Source organism: Coregonus lavaretus (assembly GCF_964263955.1).
Source record: "Coregonus lavaretus genome assembly, chromosome: 6".
Lineage (NCBI taxonomy): Eukaryota > Metazoa > Chordata > Actinopteri > Salmoniformes > Salmonidae > Coregonus > Coregonus lavaretus.
The window spans coordinates 472,381-494,085 of NC_139993.1; the positions used below are offsets into that span (position 1 = coordinate 472,381).

General features: G+C 46.4%; 1 protein-coding gene across 1 annotated transcript in view; it reads left to right on the forward strand.

The window, feature by feature from the left end:
* Nucleotides 1-21,705, forward strand: part of LOC311131112 (VPS10 domain-containing receptor SorCS3-like) — a gene marked incomplete at both ends in the record, with an annotated part of 216,181 nt that overhangs the window by 86,775 nt on the left and 107,701 nt on the right. The gene's annotated exons all lie outside the window — the stretch shown is intronic.

A 21,705-nucleotide genomic window follows, 5' to 3' on the forward strand; every position in this document is an offset into this window, starting at 1 on the left:
GGTTGATCTGGGCCATCCCTTCCATCTCTCCCTTGCCATTTACACCCTCCTGCCCCCCTTCCCCCACTCCCAATGTCCTTTGCGTCAACAGATTGGCTTTAGTCCATGGCATTGTACAATATCTACATGTTCCGTTTTACAGTGACACTGCTATGAAGAACCGTCTTTGCTCTCCATATAGGGTGTCTAGTCATTTCAATGGCCACGGCCTGCTCCCCTCCCATTTCCTGGGATCTGATACATTAATCACTCATTCTATTATTGAATAGATCATTTATGTAGCTACTTTCTCACAATATTTACATTTGTACCCTTTTAATTACATACTCTTGTGTTTTCCACTCATATCCTGAAGCACACTCTAATTTACTTTCTGTCATAAATGTAAATGGTTGGATTTCATCATCAGCTCTAAGCGCCAGCGACTCAGGAGCAGCTTTCGTTTGAAGCAGCAGCTCTCGGTTTTGTTTGCAGTAATCAAATTAAAATCTCATCAAGCCGCCACGTGTCAGTGATAAAGGCAAAATTATTTTCCACTTGAGCACGAATGCTTAATTGATTGTTGTTTTTTCATGCGGCACAGAAGTTGTCATTCGACTTTACGACCCTCTACATCATTGATGTGATATTAGGTTTGTTTTGGGGTTTTCTAACTCACTGGACTGGTGATGAATCCAAATTGGAAATGTGGACTTTATAATTCGTCCAAGGATGTACAGGCCAGTGTGTACTAGTACACATTGTACACTGACCAGTGCATGCAGACTTTACTGTACATGTTGCCTCAGACATGATGATGCAATGTCTTGTAGTCTATCTGGCCTACAAGTCATGCTGTGTGTGGCCTTAGAAGTCTTGAGTACGTCACTGGCTTTCTGACATAAATGACATAAATACTACATGAAAGGCTACTTTCTTACAACTGGTGTGAGGGGTCCTGATTGGTTGCCTGTGGTTGCTAGCTGGTGATGTGGGCCTCGGTGCTTGTGCTGTTTTTGCTTACCAATTGCCCCTACCATACGATAGTGAACAGAGCTGCCATGGATGCCAAGGACTTAAATCCATTTAGATTATGGATGGACTTTTGCCAACGCTGTGACAGTGTTCTGAGAGCATTCTGGGGACTGAGAGAAGGTGACAGGGATGTGTTAAGAGAGACCAAGAAGACAGCCTCAATGCCAGCCGGACTTATCTGATTCCTGTGAACCTGGGGCGGAAAACATAATTATCCATTTCAATAAAACAGATTAGTCAGAATGTTACTTCTTCACCCTTCTCTTCCTGAAGTTTCTTTTCCCCTTTTTCCTTCTTTTTTTCTTGACTTCCTCCTTCAGATCAACTCAGCCCATCTCCTCATGCCTGAGTTATACGTTTCCACATGATTGGCTCTGAAACTACTTATAGAGAGGGAGAAGGAGGAAACAGATATAGGATGTAAGAGGTGGAATATGGCTTCCTCTCACTTTCATTCTCTCTGAGAGTTCTCCTTTTTATATATCTCTTTGGAGAGTTGCTGGAAACAGCAGAACACATACCCTTTGAGGGGAACGCAACAGGATGTAGGGCAGTGAATATGTTTGATAGTACACCATCAAACACACCTTTTTGAAAGCAGGAATGGAGACATCTTATATTTCTTCACTGCCTTTTATACATCTTATTTTACCCCAGATCCCAGCCTGAAAAACAACCTTGGTTGCAGTTAAACAATTGCACGTGTGCCATTCATTCCACAACGTGATTTAAACCCGACAGCGAGGGGGAAATGATTTAGTTGTGGATTCTGCATACAGAGTATGATGCCCATCAGTCAATCAGAGTTATGGCTCGATATAAATCAGGAGTTTGTTTGTGGCCCCTCATTCATTACGGCATGGCTTTGAAAAGCCTGGCAAGATTCCATACATTCAACGCATTTATTTCCTTCACTTACTCTGAGTAACTCAATTTTTGTGTGATTTCTCAAGTGTTTTGAAAGAGTGGCAGTCTTTAGAGAGGTGTAGAGAAACTTCAGCAGCATCCAACTGAAGGGGGTGGATTATTGACTTACCCATCATGCCAAGGGGCAGGTTAGAACAGATGATGTGTGAAGTCACACACCTTTTTCACATCACCCCCCAAGGCTTATAGTGAAGAGAAATGGGGCCTTGAACTCATAATAATAATAATATGCCATTTAGCAGACGCTTTCATCCAAAGCGACTTACAGTCATGCGTGCATACATTTTTATTTTTTTGTGTATGGGTGGTCCCGGGGATCAAACCCACTACCTTGGTGTTACAAGCGCCGTGCTCTACCAGCTGAGCTACAGAGGACCACTCATCCATCCACAAACGAAAAGCAGCAGGATTGGGGGCAGTAGAGATATCCTGTAAATGGTCACAAAACAGCGTAAAACAGACTGATGTTTAAAACAATTTTGATGAAAATGTAAATAAGAAGTACAGATAACTGCCAAAATAAAGGAAACACCAACATACAGCATTAGGCCACCACCCCTTTTTCGAGGTGAAGGTCGATTCATGTGTCCTCCGAAACATGACCCGCCAAACCACGCTTCTTAACACCCGCCCGCTTAATCAATGTGTCAGCCCACCACAAGGAGTCGCTAGAGCACAATGAGCCAAGTAAAGCACCCCCGGCCAAACCCTCCGCTAACCCGGACAACTTGTGCGCCGCCCAATGGGACTCCCGGTTACGGCCGGTTGTGACACAGCCTGGGATCAAACACAGGTCTGTAGTGACACCTCAAGCACTGCAATGCAGTGCCTTAGACCGCTGCGCCACTCGGGATGCCTTGAAATAGATTTTACAATGATGCTAACATCATTTATCGATGAGAAAGGTTGTTGGTGGTGGGAAAACACTGTCTCAGGCACCACTCCAGAATCTCCCACCAGAATCTCCCATAAGTGTTCAATTGAGTTGAGATCTGGTGACTGAGACACACACACACCCACACACACTTTAAACCCCCTATGCGCCTTTGAGACCCCTCTTTTAAAGTCACTGAGATCTCTTCTTCTAGCCATGGTAGCCAAAGTAATGGGCAACTGGGCATTTTTATACATGACCCTAAGCATGATGGGATGTTAATTGCTTAATTAACTCAGGAACCACAACTGTGTGGAAGCACCTGCTTTGTATCCCTCATTTACTCAAGTGTTTCCATTATTTTGGCAGTTACCTGTACATTACATAAGAAAATGAAAAACGTAATTGAATCTACTGTATTGTCCATTGTTTTCCCTCTGCAACTAATTATTCTATTGAACGCTTTCATATACTGTCTACACCCCCAGGCCCAGACACTTTATGGTCAGGATCCTTCCTCACTAGAGAGCTCACCTACATCCTCACGTCTGCTTAAAGTCCATTCCTCTGACCCTGAGGTTTCACTTATCATCAGTAACAACACTCCTTAGATGGCCTGTACCAGTTCACATTCATACCTTTTGTCGTAAATGCTGCACCATGCAGCTGACAAATGCAATTAGCTATGTCATAGTCCAGCATCAGGCCCCCCAGTGCCTCGGCCTCAGCTTCCTTTAGCTCTAAATAATGAATGGGAATCAGTTGTGCTCGTGCCGTATCCGCCCGGTCAGAACAAAGATCCCACCTAAAGATTATACTACAAAACCTGCTGCTGAGCCTTGACCCGAGCATGACTCCACCAAGTCATACACGACATCTGCGATCCATTGTGAGGAAAGGGCAGAACGCGTGTTAGGGTGTTGTCAGGTCAGAAGAGGTTCTGAGGTGACTACATGATGAGTCAACACCGTTGCATTTCAGGTCAGTGCTGATGCATGGCAATGAGCGGAAAAAAGGTGGATGTTGCTGACTCGCTAGTGGATTTGTCTCGGTGTGACCTAAAAAGCTCTCTTCGCCCTCATGCAAAAATAATCACGCCTGGAGGGCGAATCTCAAACTTTTCTATGTTTATTTAAAGATTTATTCTGGAAAAGAGCTTTCTGGAATGTAGAGAACAGGGGAGAACATGAGGTCAAGCTAAGATGCTGGAAGATGCACAATCAGGAGTGAAAGAGGAGCATTGAACGTGACAGAGATATCCACAAGACAGTATGTGAGGTCACTTAAAAACATCCTCAAAATATCAGCGTTTCTTCCACTATAGTTCTTCAAAGCACTTCAAGAGTGCATTTGTGAATGAAAGCAGTGAAATGCATCCATGCCATGAAGGCAATGCTTAAAGTGCCATGAAAGAATGACATAGGTCCATAGTGAGATTTAAACTTTCATCATGTCTCGTAGTTGTTTTTCCTCCTGTGTTCAGTAATTTGTCACAAATACCTTATCTAGTGTTCACTCTTGGTTGTGAATGCAAGCATGGATTGATCTCATGAATGCCATGCCTAAAGTGCCATGGAAGTATAACTTATGAAGTTTAAACTTGCATGTCTCATAGTTTTTCCCCTGTGTCCATGTCAAGGGCTGAGGTGTAAGGTGTGTGGAAGTCAGGCGCAGGACACCGAAGCTAGTCCAACAAAGTTTACTGAAGTTTACCAATAGGCAAAAATACAGAGAATGGCCTCAACAATAAACAGAGGCGAGCAAATACGCAAACTGTGCGTAAAACAAATAAACAAGAAAACAGGTACAAAACACGCAGCACAATGGACAGGCGAAAACAACACACAATCTAACCTAAGCAAAACAAGGAACTTATAGGACAAGTAATCAGCACACAAACGGACACAGGTGTAAAAGACAGACGAAAGCAATCACACCAATAAACATGGAGCGGTGGCAGCTAGTACTCCGGGGACGGCGAACGCTGAAGCCTGCCCGAACCAGGAGGAGGAGCAGTCTCGGCAGAATCCGTGACAGTACCCCCCCCTTGACGCGCGGCTCCAGCCGTGCGCCGACCCCGGCCTCGGGGACGGCCAGGAGGACGCGGACCCGGGCGCGTGGGATGCCCACGGTGGAACTCAGTCAGGAGGGACGGATCTAGGATGTCCCTCCTAGGCACCCAGCACCGTTCCTCCGGACCGTACCCCTCCCACTCCACGAGATACTGGAGACCACTCATCCGGCGCCTCGAGTCCAAGATGATCCGGACCCTGTACGCCGGCGCCCCCTCGATGTCCAAAGGGGGCGGAGGGGTCTCTCCTATCTCATCTTCTTGGAGTGGGCCAGCTACCACCGGCCTGAGAAGAGACACATGGAACGAGGGGTTAATATTCTTGTACTCAATAGGCAGTTGTAACCTGTAACACACCTCGTTCAACCTTCTCAGGACTTTAAAGGGTCCCACAAACCACCGACCCAGCTTCCGGCAGGGCAGGCGGAGGGGCAGGTTTCGAGTCGAGAGCCAGACTTGATCTCCCGGTGCATACACTGGTCCCTCACTGCGGTGGCGATCGGCGCTCGCCTTTTGTTGACGGATGGCACGCTGCAGATGGACATGGGCAGCGTCCCACGTCTCCTCCGAGCGCCGAATCCACTCGTCCACCGCAGGGGCCTCGATCTGGCTCTCGTGCCATGGTGCCAGGACCGGCTGATAACCTAAAACACACTGGAAAGGTGTTAAATTGGTGGAGGAGTGGCGGAGAGAGTTCTGGGCCATCTCTGCCCAGGGGATGAACCTAGACCACTCCTCCGGCCGGTCCCGGCAATAGGACCTCAGAAACCTACCCACATCCTGGTTGACACGTTCAACCTGCCCATTGCTCTCTGGGTGGTACCCCGAGGTAAGGCTTACCGAGACCCCCAAGCGTTCCATGAACGCCCCCCAAACTCTGGAGGTGAACTGGGGACCTCGGTCAGACACAATATCCTCAGGGACCCCATAGTGCCGGAACACATGGGTAAATAGGGCCTCAGCGGTCTGTAGGGCAGTAGGGAGACCCGGCATTGGGAGGAGACGACAGGCCTTGGAAAACCGATCCACAACGACCAAAATGGTGGTATTCCCCTGGGAGGGGGGTAGGTCGGTCACAAAATCCACCGATAGGTGGGACCATGGTCGTTGTGGAACGGGCAGGGGATGTAACTTACCCCTGGGCAAATGTCTAGGCGCCTTACACTGGGCGCACACCGAGCAGGAGGAGACATAAACCCTCACATCCCTAGCTAACGTTGGCCACCAATATTTCACGCTAAGGCAGTGCACTGTCCGGCCAATACCTGGATGTCCAGAGGAGGGTGATGTATGAGCCCAATAAATCAGACAATCACGAACCTCGAGCGGGACGTACGTCCGTCCCACAGGACACTCGGGGGGAGTAGGGTCGGTACGCAGTGCCCGCTCGATTTCCGCATCGACCTCCCACACCACCGGAGCCACCAAACAAGACTCCGGCAGTATGGAAGTAGGCTCAATGGACCTCTCCTCTGTGTCATACCGCCGGGACAGGGCGTCTGCCTTACCGTTCTGGGACCCTGGGATGTATGTGATCTTAAAAACAAACCGGGTCAGGAACATGTTCCACCTAGCCTGACGAGGGTTCAATCTCCTAGCTGCCCTGATGTACTCCAGGTTACGGTGATCAGTCAGAATGAGGAAAGGGTGTTGAGCCCCCTCAAGCCAATGCCTCCACACCTTTAGGGCCTGGACTACAGCTAACAGCTCCCTGTCCCCAACGTCATAATTTCGCTCCGCCGAGCTGAGCTTCTTGGAGTAGAACGCACAGGGGCGGAGCTTAGGTGGCGTGCCGGACCGTTGTGACAGGACTGCCCCTATGCCGGCCTCGGACGCGTCTACCTCTACTTGGAATGGTAAAGAGGGATCCGGATGCGCCAGCACCGGGGCCGAGGTGAACAGGTTCTTCAGCTTCGCAAATGCCCTGTCCGCCTCAGCTGACCACTGCAACCGAACCGGACCCCCCTTTAGCAAGGACGTAATGGGAGCTGCAACCTGTCCAAAGCCCCAGATAAACCTCCGGTAGTAATTAGCAAAACCCAAGAACTGCTGCACCTCTTTGACAGTGGTTGGAGTTTGCCAATTACGCACGGCCGACACACGGTCTACCTCTATCTCCACACCAGACGCGGACAACCGATAACCCAAAAAGGAGACGGACTCCTGGAAGAACAGGCATTTCTCTGCCTTGACATACAAGTCATGCTCCAACAGTCTTCTCAACACTCGGCGCACCAGGGCTACATGCTCGGCTCGTGTGGAAGAGTACACTAGGATGTCGTCGATGTATACTACCACACCCTGCCCATGCATGTCCCGGAAAATCTCGTCAACAAAGGATTGGAAGACTGAAGGAGCATTCATTAACCCGTATGGCATGACGAGATACTCGTAATGACCCGAGGTGGTGCTAAATGCGGTCTTCCATTCATCCCCCTCCCTAATGCGTACCAGATTGTACGCGCTCCTGAGATCCAACTTTGTGAAGAACTGTGCTCCGCGTAATGATTCTGTCATAGTCGTAATCAGTGGAAGAGGGTAACTGTACTTAACCGTGATCTGATTGAGACTACGATAGTCAATACACGGGCGCAAACCCTCGTCCTTCTTCTTCACAAAGAAGAAACTCGAGGAAACCGGGGAAGTGGAGGACCGTATGTATCCCTGTGCCAAGGACTCGGCTATGTAAGTTTCCATAGCCGCTGTCTCCTCTTGAGACAGTGGATACACACGGCTCCGCGGAAGTGCCGCTCCTGTTTGGAGATCTATCGCACAATCCCCCTGTCTATGAGGTGGTAGCCGTGTCTCCCTACACACTGGGCAGACCACTCCATAAGAGCCCTCTGTTGCCACGCAATGGTAGGATCATGGGTGCTTAACCAGGGAAGCCCCAGCACCACGGGATACGCAGGAGAGTCAATCAGATAAAACTGAATGGTCTCCTCATGACCCCCCTGCGTCGTCATCTTAAGTGGTGCTGTGACTTCTCTGATCAGCCCCGACCCCAACGGCCGGCTGTCTAGGGCGTGAACAGGAAAGGGGGCTTCTACCGGCCGAAGGGGAATTCCTAACTTATAACAAAATGCACGATCAACAAAATTCCCAGCTGCCCCTGAATCTACTAGCGCCTTATGCTGGGAATGAGGTGCCACCTGTGGAAATCTCACAGGTATACTCATGTGACCAACAGAGAGCTCTGGGTAAGTGGGGCGCCTACTCACCTGAAATGACTCCCCAGTGCGTGCCCTGTTGTCCCCTCTCCCAGGAGACCCTCCCCAGCACCTGGCCGCGGTGTGTCCTCCACGGCCACAGTTGGTGCAGGGGATGGCCCCCCTCGGGTTCTCTCTCCTCCTCTCTCTAGCGCCAGCACCCCCGAACTCCATGGGAATCGGCTCGGAGGTGCTGGAGGGTGGAATGGACGACCCCCACTCGGAACGTCCGCGGGTAGCCAGCAGGGTGTCGAGACGGATGGAGATGTCTACCAACTGGTCGAAGGTTAGGTTGGTGTCCCTGCAGGCCAGCTCACGACGAACGTCCTCTCGTAGGCTACACCGGTAATGGTCGATGAGGGCCCTCTCATTCCACCCCACATGCGCCGCTAGAGTCCGGAACTCCAGGGCGAACTCCTGTGTGCTCCTCTTCCCCTGTCGGAGGTGGAACAGACGCTCCCCCGCCGCCTTCCCCTCAGGTGGGTGATCGAAGACAGCCCTGAAGCGGCGGGAGAACTCCGCGTAGGTGATGGTAGCGGCGTCTATTCCCCTCCATTCGGCGTTGGCCCACTCCAACGCCTTGCCGGATAGACAGGAGATGAGGGCGGAGACGCTCTCGTACCCCGAGGGCGCTGGGTGTATGGTAGCCAGGTAGAGTTCCACCTGCAGGAGGAACCCCTGACACCCGGCTGCAGAACCGTCATATGCCCTCGGGAGCGAGAGCCGTATGCCACTGGGTTCCGGTGCTGAGAGAGGAGGACTGGCCGTTGGTGATGGGATGGTGTGAGAAGGCGTGGGTACCTCTCCAGTCACCAACCGGCGCAGAGTGTTGGACACCTCGTTCATGGCGGCCCCAAGTTGCCGGATCATGGTGTCTTGATCGCTGATCCGATCCTCCAGCGACTTGGGTGCCGCCACTGCTCCTGCTGACTCCATGATGGTGTGTTGTTCTGTCAAGGGCTGAGGTGTAAGGTGTGTGGAAGTCAGGCGCAGGACACCGAAGCTAGTCCAACAAAGTTTACTGAAGTTTACCAATAGGCAAAAATACAGAGAACGGCCTCAACAATAAACAGAGGCGAGCAAATACGCAAACTGTGCGTAAAACAAATAAACAAGAAAACAGGTACAAAACACGCAGCACAATGGATAGGCGAAAAACAACACACAATCTAACCTAAGCAAAACAAGGAACTTATAGGACAAGTAATCAGCACACAAACGGACACAGGTGTAAAAGACAGACGAAAGCAATCACACCAATAAACATGGAGCGGTGGCAGCTAGTACTCCGGGGACGGCGAACGCCGAAGCCTGCCCGAACCAGGAGGAGGAGCAGTCTCGGCAGAATCCGTGACAGTCCAGTAACTTGCATAAAGTGTCATAAAAGTCTGAATATATATATATATATATATATATATATACTTCTTTTTTTTTCTCGGGGGGAATGGATCAGCTTAATATTGCAGATAGATTGTATCTTCTATCAATGTAATTGTCTGCATCACTTCCAATCCCCCATGTTTATTTTTATTTTTTATATATATATTCCCCTTTATTACTTTTCAACCCCACCATCCTTTCCCTACTTGGAGTAAATTAGTGAACAACAACGCCCAGGCCTCTACTTCCGGTGTATACTCACTATCTACACCTTATGGACAGAGTTAATTTTACAATAATTCTATATATATATATATATATATATATATATATATATATATATATATATATATATATATATATTTATTTATTTTTTTGCTCCTGAACTTCTTCTACTCTCAACCTCTCCGATCATTTTCATGATGTCCATCCGGTTTGATAAAAGTCTGATTTGTGAAATGTAAACTTTCTTGTCTCTTAGTTTTTCCCCTGTGTCCAGTAACTTATGACAAATGCTGTATCTTGTGCTCACTCTTGGTTGTTAAATGCATACAGTTCCATGAAAGTTAGGGTTAGGTACATTGGGAGATTGAAACTTTCCTGTCTCATAGCTTTTCTCCTCAACACTGTGCTCAGTAACACTTGACAAATAATAATAATACATTTAGGAGGTGCTTATATTTGTCCTGTTACAAGTGTGTAATGGAAATGTGTTACTTACATATCCCAACTCCCCCTGAGACCCCCACAGGGAGTGGGGTTACAGCCAGGGTCACTATTGCCCAGCGCCCCTGGAGCAATCCGGGTTAAGTGCCTTGCTCAGGGGCCCAGCAACAGCTTTTTCACCTTGTCGGCTCCAGATTCAAACCAGCGACCTTGCCCAACGCTCTAAACCTCGAGGATAGCTGGTTTAGCTATACAGTACCTACAGTGCTTACTCTTGGTTCTTATCTAACATCTTCTTTTCACACAGTGGGAATACTCATTGACTTCCTAGTTTATTATCAAAAAGCCAGAGAGCCTAGGTGGTGTAGTGAATCTGTTTGTGCATCAGACACATTTCCCTGTTCCTGCTGTTGTTGTTTTGTTTCAGGCGTGGACTGTTTCCTATTTCCTCTTGCTTTCTCTGTTGCCTGTTTCTCATTTCTCAAGGTCACTCCAAGTGTCGAGATAAAGAAGAAAAACACATCTCCTCTCACAGATTGGACCCAGTCTGTAAATGTGAATGTTTTTCCCTCCATTATTCGTTCACGCTTGAGTTTCCACCCTCCTACATGTCTCTCACCAACGATCCACTGTGCTCTTTCCGGCAAACACCTGCAAATAATCTTTCCGTACCCTTAAGTCATCTTCAATAATGCTTCAATGGATTCTGTTGTTAGAGGAGAGATTCTGCTGCAGCTAATGTGCCTTAGGGGTGAGAAGTGTGTGTGTGTGTCTGAATGCCTCTGTATTGTGTATATACTCCCATTGGGCGGCAGGTAGCTTAGTGGTTAAGAGCGTTGTGCCAGTAACCAAAAGGTCGCTGGTTCTAATCCCTGAGCCGACTAGGTGAAAAATCTGTCGATGTGCCCTTGAGCAAGGCACTTAACCCTAATTGCTCCTGTAAATCACTCTGGATAAGAGCGTCTGCTAAATGACTGAAATGTATATGTTCCAAAGATAAACACTCGGAAAATGCTGGTTGCCTTCCTGAGATAAATTATGTTGATAGCAGCAGAGATTATTAAAAGCTATATTTGCTGTCTTTTCTCTTGACACCTTCCTCTACTGACGCATTCTCTTCATTCCTTTTCCCCCTCTTCATTTTCTCTTCCCTTTCTTTCTCTCTCTCTCACTCTCTGTTTCTGTTTGGAATGGATTTTCATAGTCATCATAAAACTTTCAGCTCAGCTACTGTCTCTGAACTCAAAACGAAGGCAGTTTGCTGATGGGAGGCTCTTGTGATTTATCCCGAAGATGTGATTGTTAATGGTGTATATTAAGGGTTTAGATTAGCCTGAGACAATGTGCTATCACAGTCCCTTTTACTGTGGGCCTTAGTATCAGTTTACTGTTTCTTTATGGGCCCCCAACTCTGCAGAACATTTTCTACCGCATTATCTGTGTTGAGTGTACTTCTCTAAGTTGTTTTTCAAGAGGGTAGAGATGGTTTTCTTCTTGTTGAATTAAAAACACTTTTTATCCCAGCATCTAGCAATGGGATCTGCTATGAGGAAGGATAATGAAGAGTTAGAGCAGTTTTGGTTTTGAATTGTTCCAATCAGCTTTTTCCCCTCAACTATTCACTTCTTGCCCTTTTAGTCAGTTATTGCATGACCTTTTAACATTACCTCTCTTCATCTGTCTCTTATTAAGATCTATGGCCCCACAGTCTCTCTGCTGTCCAGCACTATCTATCAGAGCAATGATGGAAAGGCATTGCCCATATCATGCCCATTGTGGTCTGCCTCTGCCAAACAAATCTCAGTCACAAAGTTCTCATCTCTCATTTTCCTGTGTCATCCAGAGGTCTTGGCATCCATCCAGACAGTCGATTCATCGGGTCTAGGATCTGGTGTTTGGACCCATTTTGCATCTGTCATTCCACTGCGGTCTGGCTAGGAACAAAAATGACTAATAGTATCTCAAACAATAGCTGTAGAAATGTTTCACAGCAGGTTCAGACATTGTGTTCAGACCCCTTTAAGACTGGATTCCTGGGCTTCATCTACGTTCAGAACATATCAATCAAAAGAAAGATCATTTTTAGTGCCTGAAGGCTTGATCTTGCCTCTGGGTTCATCTCTCCCTCACAGTTGCAATGTCAGGTAAAGTTGTTCCTTTATGTTAATACCACTTCTGACACCAACAACCCAACGATGTCTACTTTTTGGGTTTTTGTTATTCAATCACGCAGTTACTATCTATTTGGTTTGGTCAGCGGCGAGCCAAGTCAGCTGCAAGAGACAGAGAGATACCTCAGTCTGTGAGCTAGATAGATCAGCAAACATTTGTTTCGCTGCTGGAACTATACAGGAATAGGACCTCTGAGTCGGTTGCGCTCCTGAATGCCCCAGGCTTTATCTCTTTTGTTTTGTGTGGCACGACAGACTGATGTGATTTGGTTTGGGAGTTTGGTCCCCCTCTCGGTTTTGAAGCACTGGGCTTTTTCCTCTCCCCAGTGCCTGGTCTCCACACAGTGTCTCTGTACACCAACCACTTAATTTGTCTGCTTTACAAGCAGCCATCTGGCAAAACCTCACAACAATACCTAATGTGATTTCTGGTCCCTGACTTTTTTTTTACTGTTCATTTGATGTTCATGGAGAAACATGCACATTGTTTTCCCCCTCTCTCTCGCACCTCTCTGAAATTGATTTAGTTATGAAAAAGCTCCCCACTTTATGTCAGTGCAGATTGAACCTGGTCAAAATGCTCAGGGGTTTGAATTCCGAGAAGAAAATTCAGGGATTCTGGTATTTCCCTGGATTGTTACAAATACATGTTACATATTCGGCAATCTGCAGTATGATGTACATTGTTTTAGAGTTTATGAAAAATCTCTACAGGAATCTTGAAAGAAGATATTGCCTCACTGTCTTTCCTTTTTACTGTATATTACCCCTCAGTGTATACTATAACACAACAATATTACTTAGTACTTAGATACTTATCTCTTTCACTCCAGGTGTATTGTTTTCTGAAGCAACTGCCTTGCGTTGCTTGGAAAATAAAGTTTGTGGGATATGAGAAAAGTTTTTTCTCACCTCAAACTGTGTACAATCGGAATGGTTGATTAAACCCCTTCAAGCACTCGTATTTACCTTCAAGAACTAACTTCTTTACTGTGGTGAAAGTGTTTCACCACTAATATCCACACTTCCTTTAGGGATTCTTCCTCAATGCAGGCAGACACAACAACAGCAGACAGTGCAACTACTGCAGTACCACCTAATCCCGTCTCTGATAGTCAAGCAATATTTCAGACTGCTGCTATTTTCCATCAGCAAGCCAAAACCCCATTAGTTTCAGATGTCTAGGAAGCATTGTGATATTTCATAAACTGCTACTACAACAACAATAGGGAGTATTACCTTTCTGCTGAGCTGCTGAAGGCACTTCAGCTACGTTTTGCTCAGAATTGAAATTCTGAAGGCAAATGGCGTTTTGTCTTTTTCTCAGAATCTCCGTTCACTTGCAACAGTGCCTCTGGCTCTGTCTGTCTCACTCTCCTTCAATACATTTTATCCAGACCAGAACCAAGACATAAACACCTAAACACCAAACACCAGATAAACAACCGTCTCGGTGGACAGGAGCTGATGAGAATGAAATTACTGAATAAAAAATGAGGAAGGAAGAGAAGGCCTATTGTATGGCGGTGTAGCCAGGTTTAAACACTGCAATTGCAATATAATTATGAGTAAAGCTTCCTTCCCTGCAGAGACTCATGAATATGTAGTCATTCTAGGTTTCGGAATAACAAAAAAGGCGCCTTGGAAATCAGACTAACTGTAGGAGGCATATGTGTTATGGTTTGGAGGTTTGATTGAACGCATTGTTGTCTGTGATACTCTCACACCAGAGCCTTAGTACTTGAGGATATAACTAAGTGGTGAACAGTAAAATGGATGCATAGCCTACATACAATACCACACAGCAGCTAGCTATCTCTTCAATTTATACTTGACAAGCCACTCAGGTAGGCAGGCACCATTCTGTGTCTGGGCTGTAATGTCCCTGCCTGCTGCAGACATGAGAAGACTCAAACAATATAACGCGGCCCTTGGGAGCTCCCTAGTGCTTGGAGGCCCGTTCCACATAATATTTCCCTCTCCAATCAGTCATCGCCCCGTTCAATTCTCCAACTCTCTTTTAATATTCTGTAGAAGCTGTCAGCACACCCTCATGCAGTGTCTGTCTCTCTCGTTATTCTACTTTGTAATCATCGTGATTGTCTCTCCCCGGCACTCAGGAATGAACTGGAATGAAAAAAAATATTTTTGTAATTTCACCTGAAACTCTATTACAGGTGGAGCTGCACTACTCTCTGCCGACTACGCCATCAAGAGAAAAAAAACTGAAGAGCTATAAAATAATAATCTGTTCCCATTCGTCTTTCCTCACTCATACTGTAAATTGCAGCGCACATCCGAAGGGGGTTACTGCTGAGTGGGTGTGGACTTTTTTCAGTCTTCAGACATAAATAATTTGGTAATCATGGGCATATGGTAGCTATTCTTAGGCTCACTCGAACATGCACACATAATCAGTGCAAAAATGTAGCATGTCAATACAGCCATAAACGGTGATGCATTTTCAAAACACAAGATAGGCTAAAGAAATAAACTATTTTTTACACCAGCATTTTGAGCTGAAAGTCATTCATGTTAGCAGCCAATATCAACTAGGGATATATCATGTCACCTCTCTGCAGTCCAGAGCAAGCATGTTCTGTCTGCACCGTGCCATCACTTTGGAGGGCAGCATGCTTGCAGAGTTCTCGTTGCCTGACGGGTAGCCATGTTCTTCCTCACAAATACCGTAATAAACTCGCCAGAATATGTTAAATCTTCATCCCATAATATTGAAAGCAGTGCGATGTTACAGCTGCTTGTCTTTAGACATACACTGACTATACAAAATATTAAGAACACCTGCTTTTTCTATGACATAGATTGACCAGATGAAAGCTATGATCCCTTCAATCTTCTCTGCAGATCCTCTCAAGTTCTGTCAGGTTGGATGGGAAACGTCGCAGCACAGCTATTTTCAGATGTTTGATCGGATTCATGTCCGGGCTCAGGCTGGGCCACTCAAGGACATTCATAGACTTGTCCCGAAGCCACTCCTGCGGTGTCTTGGCTGTGTTCTTAGGGTCATTGTCCTGTTGGAAGGTGAACCTTCGCCCCAGTCTGAGGTCCCCAGCGCTCTGGAGCAGGTTTTCATCAAGGATCTCTCTGCACTTTGCTCCGTTCATCTTTCCCTCGATCCTGACTAGTCTCCCAGTCCCTCTCGCTGAAAAACATCTCCACAGCATGATGCTGCCACCACCGTGCTTCACTGTAGGGATGAAGCCAGGTTTCCTCCAGACGTGACGCTTGACATTCAGGCCAAAGAGTTCAATCTTGGTTTCATCAGACCAGAGAATCTTGTTTCTCATGGTCTGAGAGTCCTTTAGATGCCTTTTGGCAAACTCCAAATGGGCTGTCATGTGCCTTTTACTGAGGAGTGGCTTCCATCTGGCCACTCTACCATAATGACCTGATTGGTGGAGTGCTGCAGAGATTGCTCTGGAAGGTTCTCCCATCTCCACAGATTAACTCTGGACTTCTGTCAGAGTGACCATCGGGTTCTTGGTCACCTCCTTGACCAAGGCCCTTCTACCCCGATTGCTCAGTTTGGCCGGGCGGCCAGCTCTAGGAAGAGTCTTGGTGGTACCAAACTTCTACCATTTAAGAATGATGGAAGTCACTGTGTTCTTGGGGACCTTCACTGCTGCAGATATTTTTTGGTACCCTTCCCCAGATCTGTGCCTCGACACAATCCTGTCTCGGAGCTCTATGGACAATTCCTTCGACCTCATGGCTTGGTTTTTGCACTGACATGCACTGTCAACAGTGGGACCTTATATGGTCAGGTGTGTACCTTTCCAAATCATGTCCAATCAATTGAATTTACCACAGGTGGACTCCAATCAAGTTGTAGAAACATCTCAAGGATGATCAACGGAAACAAGATGCACCTGAGCTCAATTTCGAGGTTCATAGCAAAGGGTCTGAATACTTATGTAAATAATGCATTTCTGTGTTGAATATTTTATACATTTGCAAAAAGTTCTACAAATCTGTTTTTGCTTTGTCATTATGCGGTATTGATGAGGATATATATATATATATTTTTTAATCCATTTTAGAATAAGTCTGTAACGTAAGAAAATGTGGAAAAAGGGAAGTGGTCTGAATACTTTCCGAATGCACTGTTTCATGTCACTTCTCTGGAGTCCAGAGCAAGCAAAATCATATGGGCTATTTTTAACGGTCGTTGCAGAATCGGATGGAAAGCATGTTCTGTCTGCACTGTGCCATCTCTTTGAAGGGCAGCATGCTTGCAGAGTGCTCGTTGCCAGGCAGGTAGCCCTGTTCTTCTTCACAAATATCGTAATAAATTCACCAGATTCTGTTAAATGTTCATCCCATCATATTGAAAGCAGTGTGATGTTACAGCTGTTTATCTTTAGACATACACTGAGTATACAAAACATTAAGAATACCTGCTTTTTCTATGATATAGATTGACCAGGTGAATCCAGGTGAAAACTTTGATCCCTTATTGATGTCACTTATTAAATCCACTTCAATCAGTGTAGATGAAAGGGAGGAGACAGGTTAAAGAAGGATTGTTAAGCCTTGAGACAATGGAGACATGGATTGTGTGTCATTCAGAGGGTGAATGGGCAAGACAAAAAGTAAGTGATTTTGAACACAATGTTAGACACGGACACGAATGATCTGTTTAGCGTGTTAACACACTTTTGGTAGTTTGTTGTAACCGAGTATTGGTGCTAAACCGTGTGTTATTGGAAGCTAGCATGCTAGTTAGCTATTGCGTCATAGGATACGGTGCCCTGGGCGGTTTTCACTGAAGAATACTGTACCAAGTTAGCTAGCTGAATGAACTAAGTTAGAGTTTATTCCTAGAAAACATTGAACCGCTGTAGTTTACAACAATTATAATTTCTAAAGTGGAAGTTGGGAGAGTTATATTTGAGTGTTTCAGTGAAACGTAAGTGAGGGAGGCCACGCTCTCGCTTTCCCAGATGTTTAGTTAATTTCATTCCGATCTCCTTTGCATTATTGTAGCCTTTTCTGTAGCCTGTCAACAATGTGTCTGTCTATCCCTGTTCTCTCCTTTCTGCACAGGCCATACAAACGCTTCACACTGCGTGGCTGCTGCCACTCTAATCTGGTGGTCCCTGCGCATACGACCCATGTGGAGTTCCAGGTTTCTGGCAGCCTCTGGAACTGCCGTTCTGCGGCCTACAAGGCAGAGTTAATCTCAGCCTATGCTACCCTCCAGTCCCTCAACATCTTGGCGCTGACGGAAACATGGATTACCACAGAAAACACTGCTACTCCTACTGCTCTTTCCTCGTCTGATCATGTGTTCTCGCATACCCCGAGAGCATCTGGTCAGCGCGGTGGTGGCACAGGAATCCTCATCTCTCCCAAGTGGACATTCTCTCTTTTCCCCCTGACCCATCTGTCTATCTCCTCATTTGAATTCCATGCTGTCACAGTCACTAGCCCATTCAAGCTTAACATCCTTATCATTTATCGCCCTCCAGGTTCCCTTGGAGAGTTCATCAATGAGCTTGACGCCTTGATAAGTTCCTTTCCTGAGGATGGCTCACCCCTCACAGTTCAGGGTGACTTTAACCTCCCTACGTCTGCCTTTGACTCATTTCTCTTTGCCTCCTTCTTTCCACACCTTTCCTCTTTTGACCTCACCCTCTCACCGTCGCCCCCTACTCACAAGGCAGGCAATACGCATGACCTCATCTTTACTAGATGCTGTTCTTCTACTAATCTCACTGCAACTCCCCTCCAAGTCTCCGACCACTACTTTGTATCCTTTTCTCTCTCGCTCTCCTCCAAAACAACTCACTCTGCCCCTACTCAGATGGTAATGCGCCGTCGCAACCTTCGCTATCTCTCTCCTCTTTCATGTCCCCTATCCTCCCAGCCGGCTCGGTCCTCCCCTCTTGCTCCGTGGCTTGACGACTCATTGCGAGCTCACAGAAGAGGGTTCCGGGCAGCCGAGCGGAAATGGAGGAAAACTAGACTCCCTGCGGACCTGTCATATTTTCACTCCCTCCTCTCTACATTTTCTTCCTCTGTTTCTGCTGCTAAAGCCACTTTCTACCACTATAAATGTCAAGCCTCTGCCTCTAACCCTAGGAAGCTCTTTGCCACCTTCTCCTCCCTGCTGAATCCTCCTGCTCCTGCTCCTCCCCCTCCCTCCTCCCTCTCTGTGGATGACTTCGTCAACCATTTTGAAAAGAAGGTTGTCGACATCCGATCCTCATTTCTTAAGTCAAATGACACCGCTGGTCCTGCTCACACTGCCCTACCCTATGCTTTGACTTCTTTGTCCACTCTCTCTCCAGATGAAATCTTGCGACTTGTGACGGCCGGCCGCCCAACAACCTGCCCGCTTGACTCTATCCCCTCCTCTCTTCTCCAGACCATTTCCGGAGACCTTCTCCCTTACCTCACCTCGCTCATCAACTCATCCTTGACCGCTGGCCATGTCCCTTCCGTCTTCAAGAGAGCGAGAGTTGCAACCCTGTCTGGCAGACATATCAGTATGGATGACGGATCACCACCTAAAGCTGAACCTTGGCAAGACGGAGCTGCTCTTCCTCCCGGGGAAGGACTGCCCGCTCCATGATCTCGCCATCACGGTTGATAACTCCATTATGTCCTCCTCCCAGAGTGCAAAGATCCTTGGCGTGACCCTGGACAACACACTGTCGTTCTCCGCTAACATCAAAGCGGTGACCCGATCCTGCAGGTTCATGCTCTACAACATTCGCAGAGTACGACCCTACCTTACACATGAGTCAATATCACTATGAGGTGCCTTTGGTGTCCTCATCAGACTCACTCAGTCATCATGAAAATGTAGCAGAATAATGAAAGTCTGAGGTCTTATTATAAGTGGCCAAACATTTGCACACATATCAGTAGAATGATAAGTCTCTAAAAAAGTGTTTCCTTCATTTTATTACATTTTTTTCATTGAATGTACGTGATTTTGGCATGTCCCACACACTGCTCTGCTAACTACAGTGTGTGTAATAAGTGGTTAAATGATACTAAATCCAAATTTGTTTTACATGGTTTTACTGTCCACAATAAGTTATTTGATAAAACAAGTAATTTTGATCATGTATATTGTATTTTCATAATCATATTGAACATTTTGCATGTGTCCCTGAAATTGCTGTCCACCCTGTCATTATGGGGTAACTGCCCCTTTAAGAAACCCACTGATGTTTTCAGTGACATCACTACGAGCATTTTGTCTTTCTTCAATGAAGGCTGAAGCAGTGTCTAGTTGCAGAGTAAGTATTTACACTTATGTTTCATAATTTTCATCATATTATGTGTGTAGTTGGATGTTGTCAAGCTTAACATGTCCACTCTGTCATAGTGAAATATCAATTGATAGAAAAACCTATCAGAACTTTGAAATATATTTGTAAAACAGTACACAGTCAGCTTGCTAACTGTAGTATGTTGCTAAGTGAAGGTCCACCATGTGCTCATTAAATGCTAACATTAGCCAAAAATGTCCACCCTGTCATTGTCCACCCTGTCAGCAAGCCTTCCATGACAGGGTGGACATGGTTCATGACAGGAAGGACATGTGCATAGTTTAGGCCACATACTGATAATGTTACACATATTACAACAGCTATTACACACATTTTATAACAGTACATGCTATACATAGTAAGAATGGACAATATGGACAATTCTTTTGGCGATATCGGTATCAGCAAACCTAGTTTGATAATGCAAGCCTAGTTTACCGGGACTGCCAATTAAAGTGTGTAAGGGAACATTTTGAATCGTCTTTTTCAAGGAATGAGATCAAAAAGAGCTGAGATAGCAAGGAGATATCGGGAACGTTGTGATGCTGACCCAGACAGAAGAAGAAAGTACCTTGAGAAAGAAAGGGTCAAATGAAAAAAGACAGAGAGACTGGAAAGAAGAAGGGTGTCAATGAGCTCAGTGAGAGAGAGAAGAGGGCAAAAAGAAAGAAATGGAGAGAGGCAAAAAGTCAAGCCAGAGCCAGAAACAGGGCCAGTGCTTTGCTACAGTCAGAGACACCACCCAACTCCCCTGCTGAAACTCCTGAAAATCAGCATGATGCCAATGCCTTGCAGAGCCAAGGGTTACTGTCCTCAAGAAATATTGAGGAAATGTCTGAAGCAACCATGTGTGACCCGAAAGCCAAGGTCTGTGCTTATGGTGAGTGCAGTGAATGCCTCCTAACTTGTCACCCGATGCTGAAAACCCCTGGGGAAGAGAACATTTGTTTATCTCAGTGGATGACAGAGAAGATCAAGAAGGATGAGAAGGTGTCAACAATAACAGTGAAAAGGGAGATAACAACAACAGAGCATGAGCTTAACACAGATTTCCAGGAGAGGCTTCTCCATTTTAGGAGCCATGTCTTCAACATTAAATGGCAGTTTGATGCCTACAGGGAGCTCAGGAGGAGTCTGAAGCACAATGAGTCCCTCTTGCATATAGATTTTAGCGAAAATTACTCATGTAAGTACAGCGAAGAAATACAATCTGTGCATTTTGGAGGCTCACACAAGCAGGCCAGTCTGCACACTGGAGTGCTCTACACCACTGGTGAACAAGCGCCACACACCTTCTGCTCCATATCACCCTCCAGAAGACACGACCCTGTGGCCATCTGGGCCCACCTTGATCCAGTTCTGAAGGTAGTGAGAGAACGACACCCTCAAGTCAGCACACTTCATTTTTTCAGCGATGGGCCTGCAACGCAGTATCGACAAAAGGGAAATTTATTCTACCTCTCAACGGAACCCTACAAGTATGGCTTCAAAGAAATAACGTGGAATTTATTTGAGGCTAATCATGGGAAGGGGGCACCAGACGGTGTGGGTGGGGCCCTCAAGAGGTCAGCAGACCGGATTGTAGCCCATGGAGGAGACATTCCTGATGCCCAGAGCTTGTATAACAAGCTGAAAAGCCTGGACACATCTGTCGAGCTGTTCTTCATCCCAGAGAGGGATATTGAATCAAAGCCTGAGGTACCTGCAATAGCTGCCATAAAAGGCACTATGAGAATCCACCAAGCTATCAGTCTGACACCCGGCCAAATGAAATACAGAGACATTTCATGTCTGTGTAAAAGGGAGGAAGGTGTTTTGGACTGCCCCTGCTTTAACCTTCAAGAGGTCACTCTAGCTAATGTTCCTGTTTCATCTGACAAGTCCCCAGCATGTGGAAAGACACCAGATAATCCTAGGAGACCAGAAATGATTGAGGTAAAGCACATTGGAGAGTGGTGCGTCGTTAATTATGACAATGAAGCATACCCAGGTATCATCATGGATGCAGAAGGGCACAGTGTGAAAGTTAAGTGTATGCAACGCCATGGCATAAACAAGTTCAAATGGCCAAGTCTTCGGGACGACA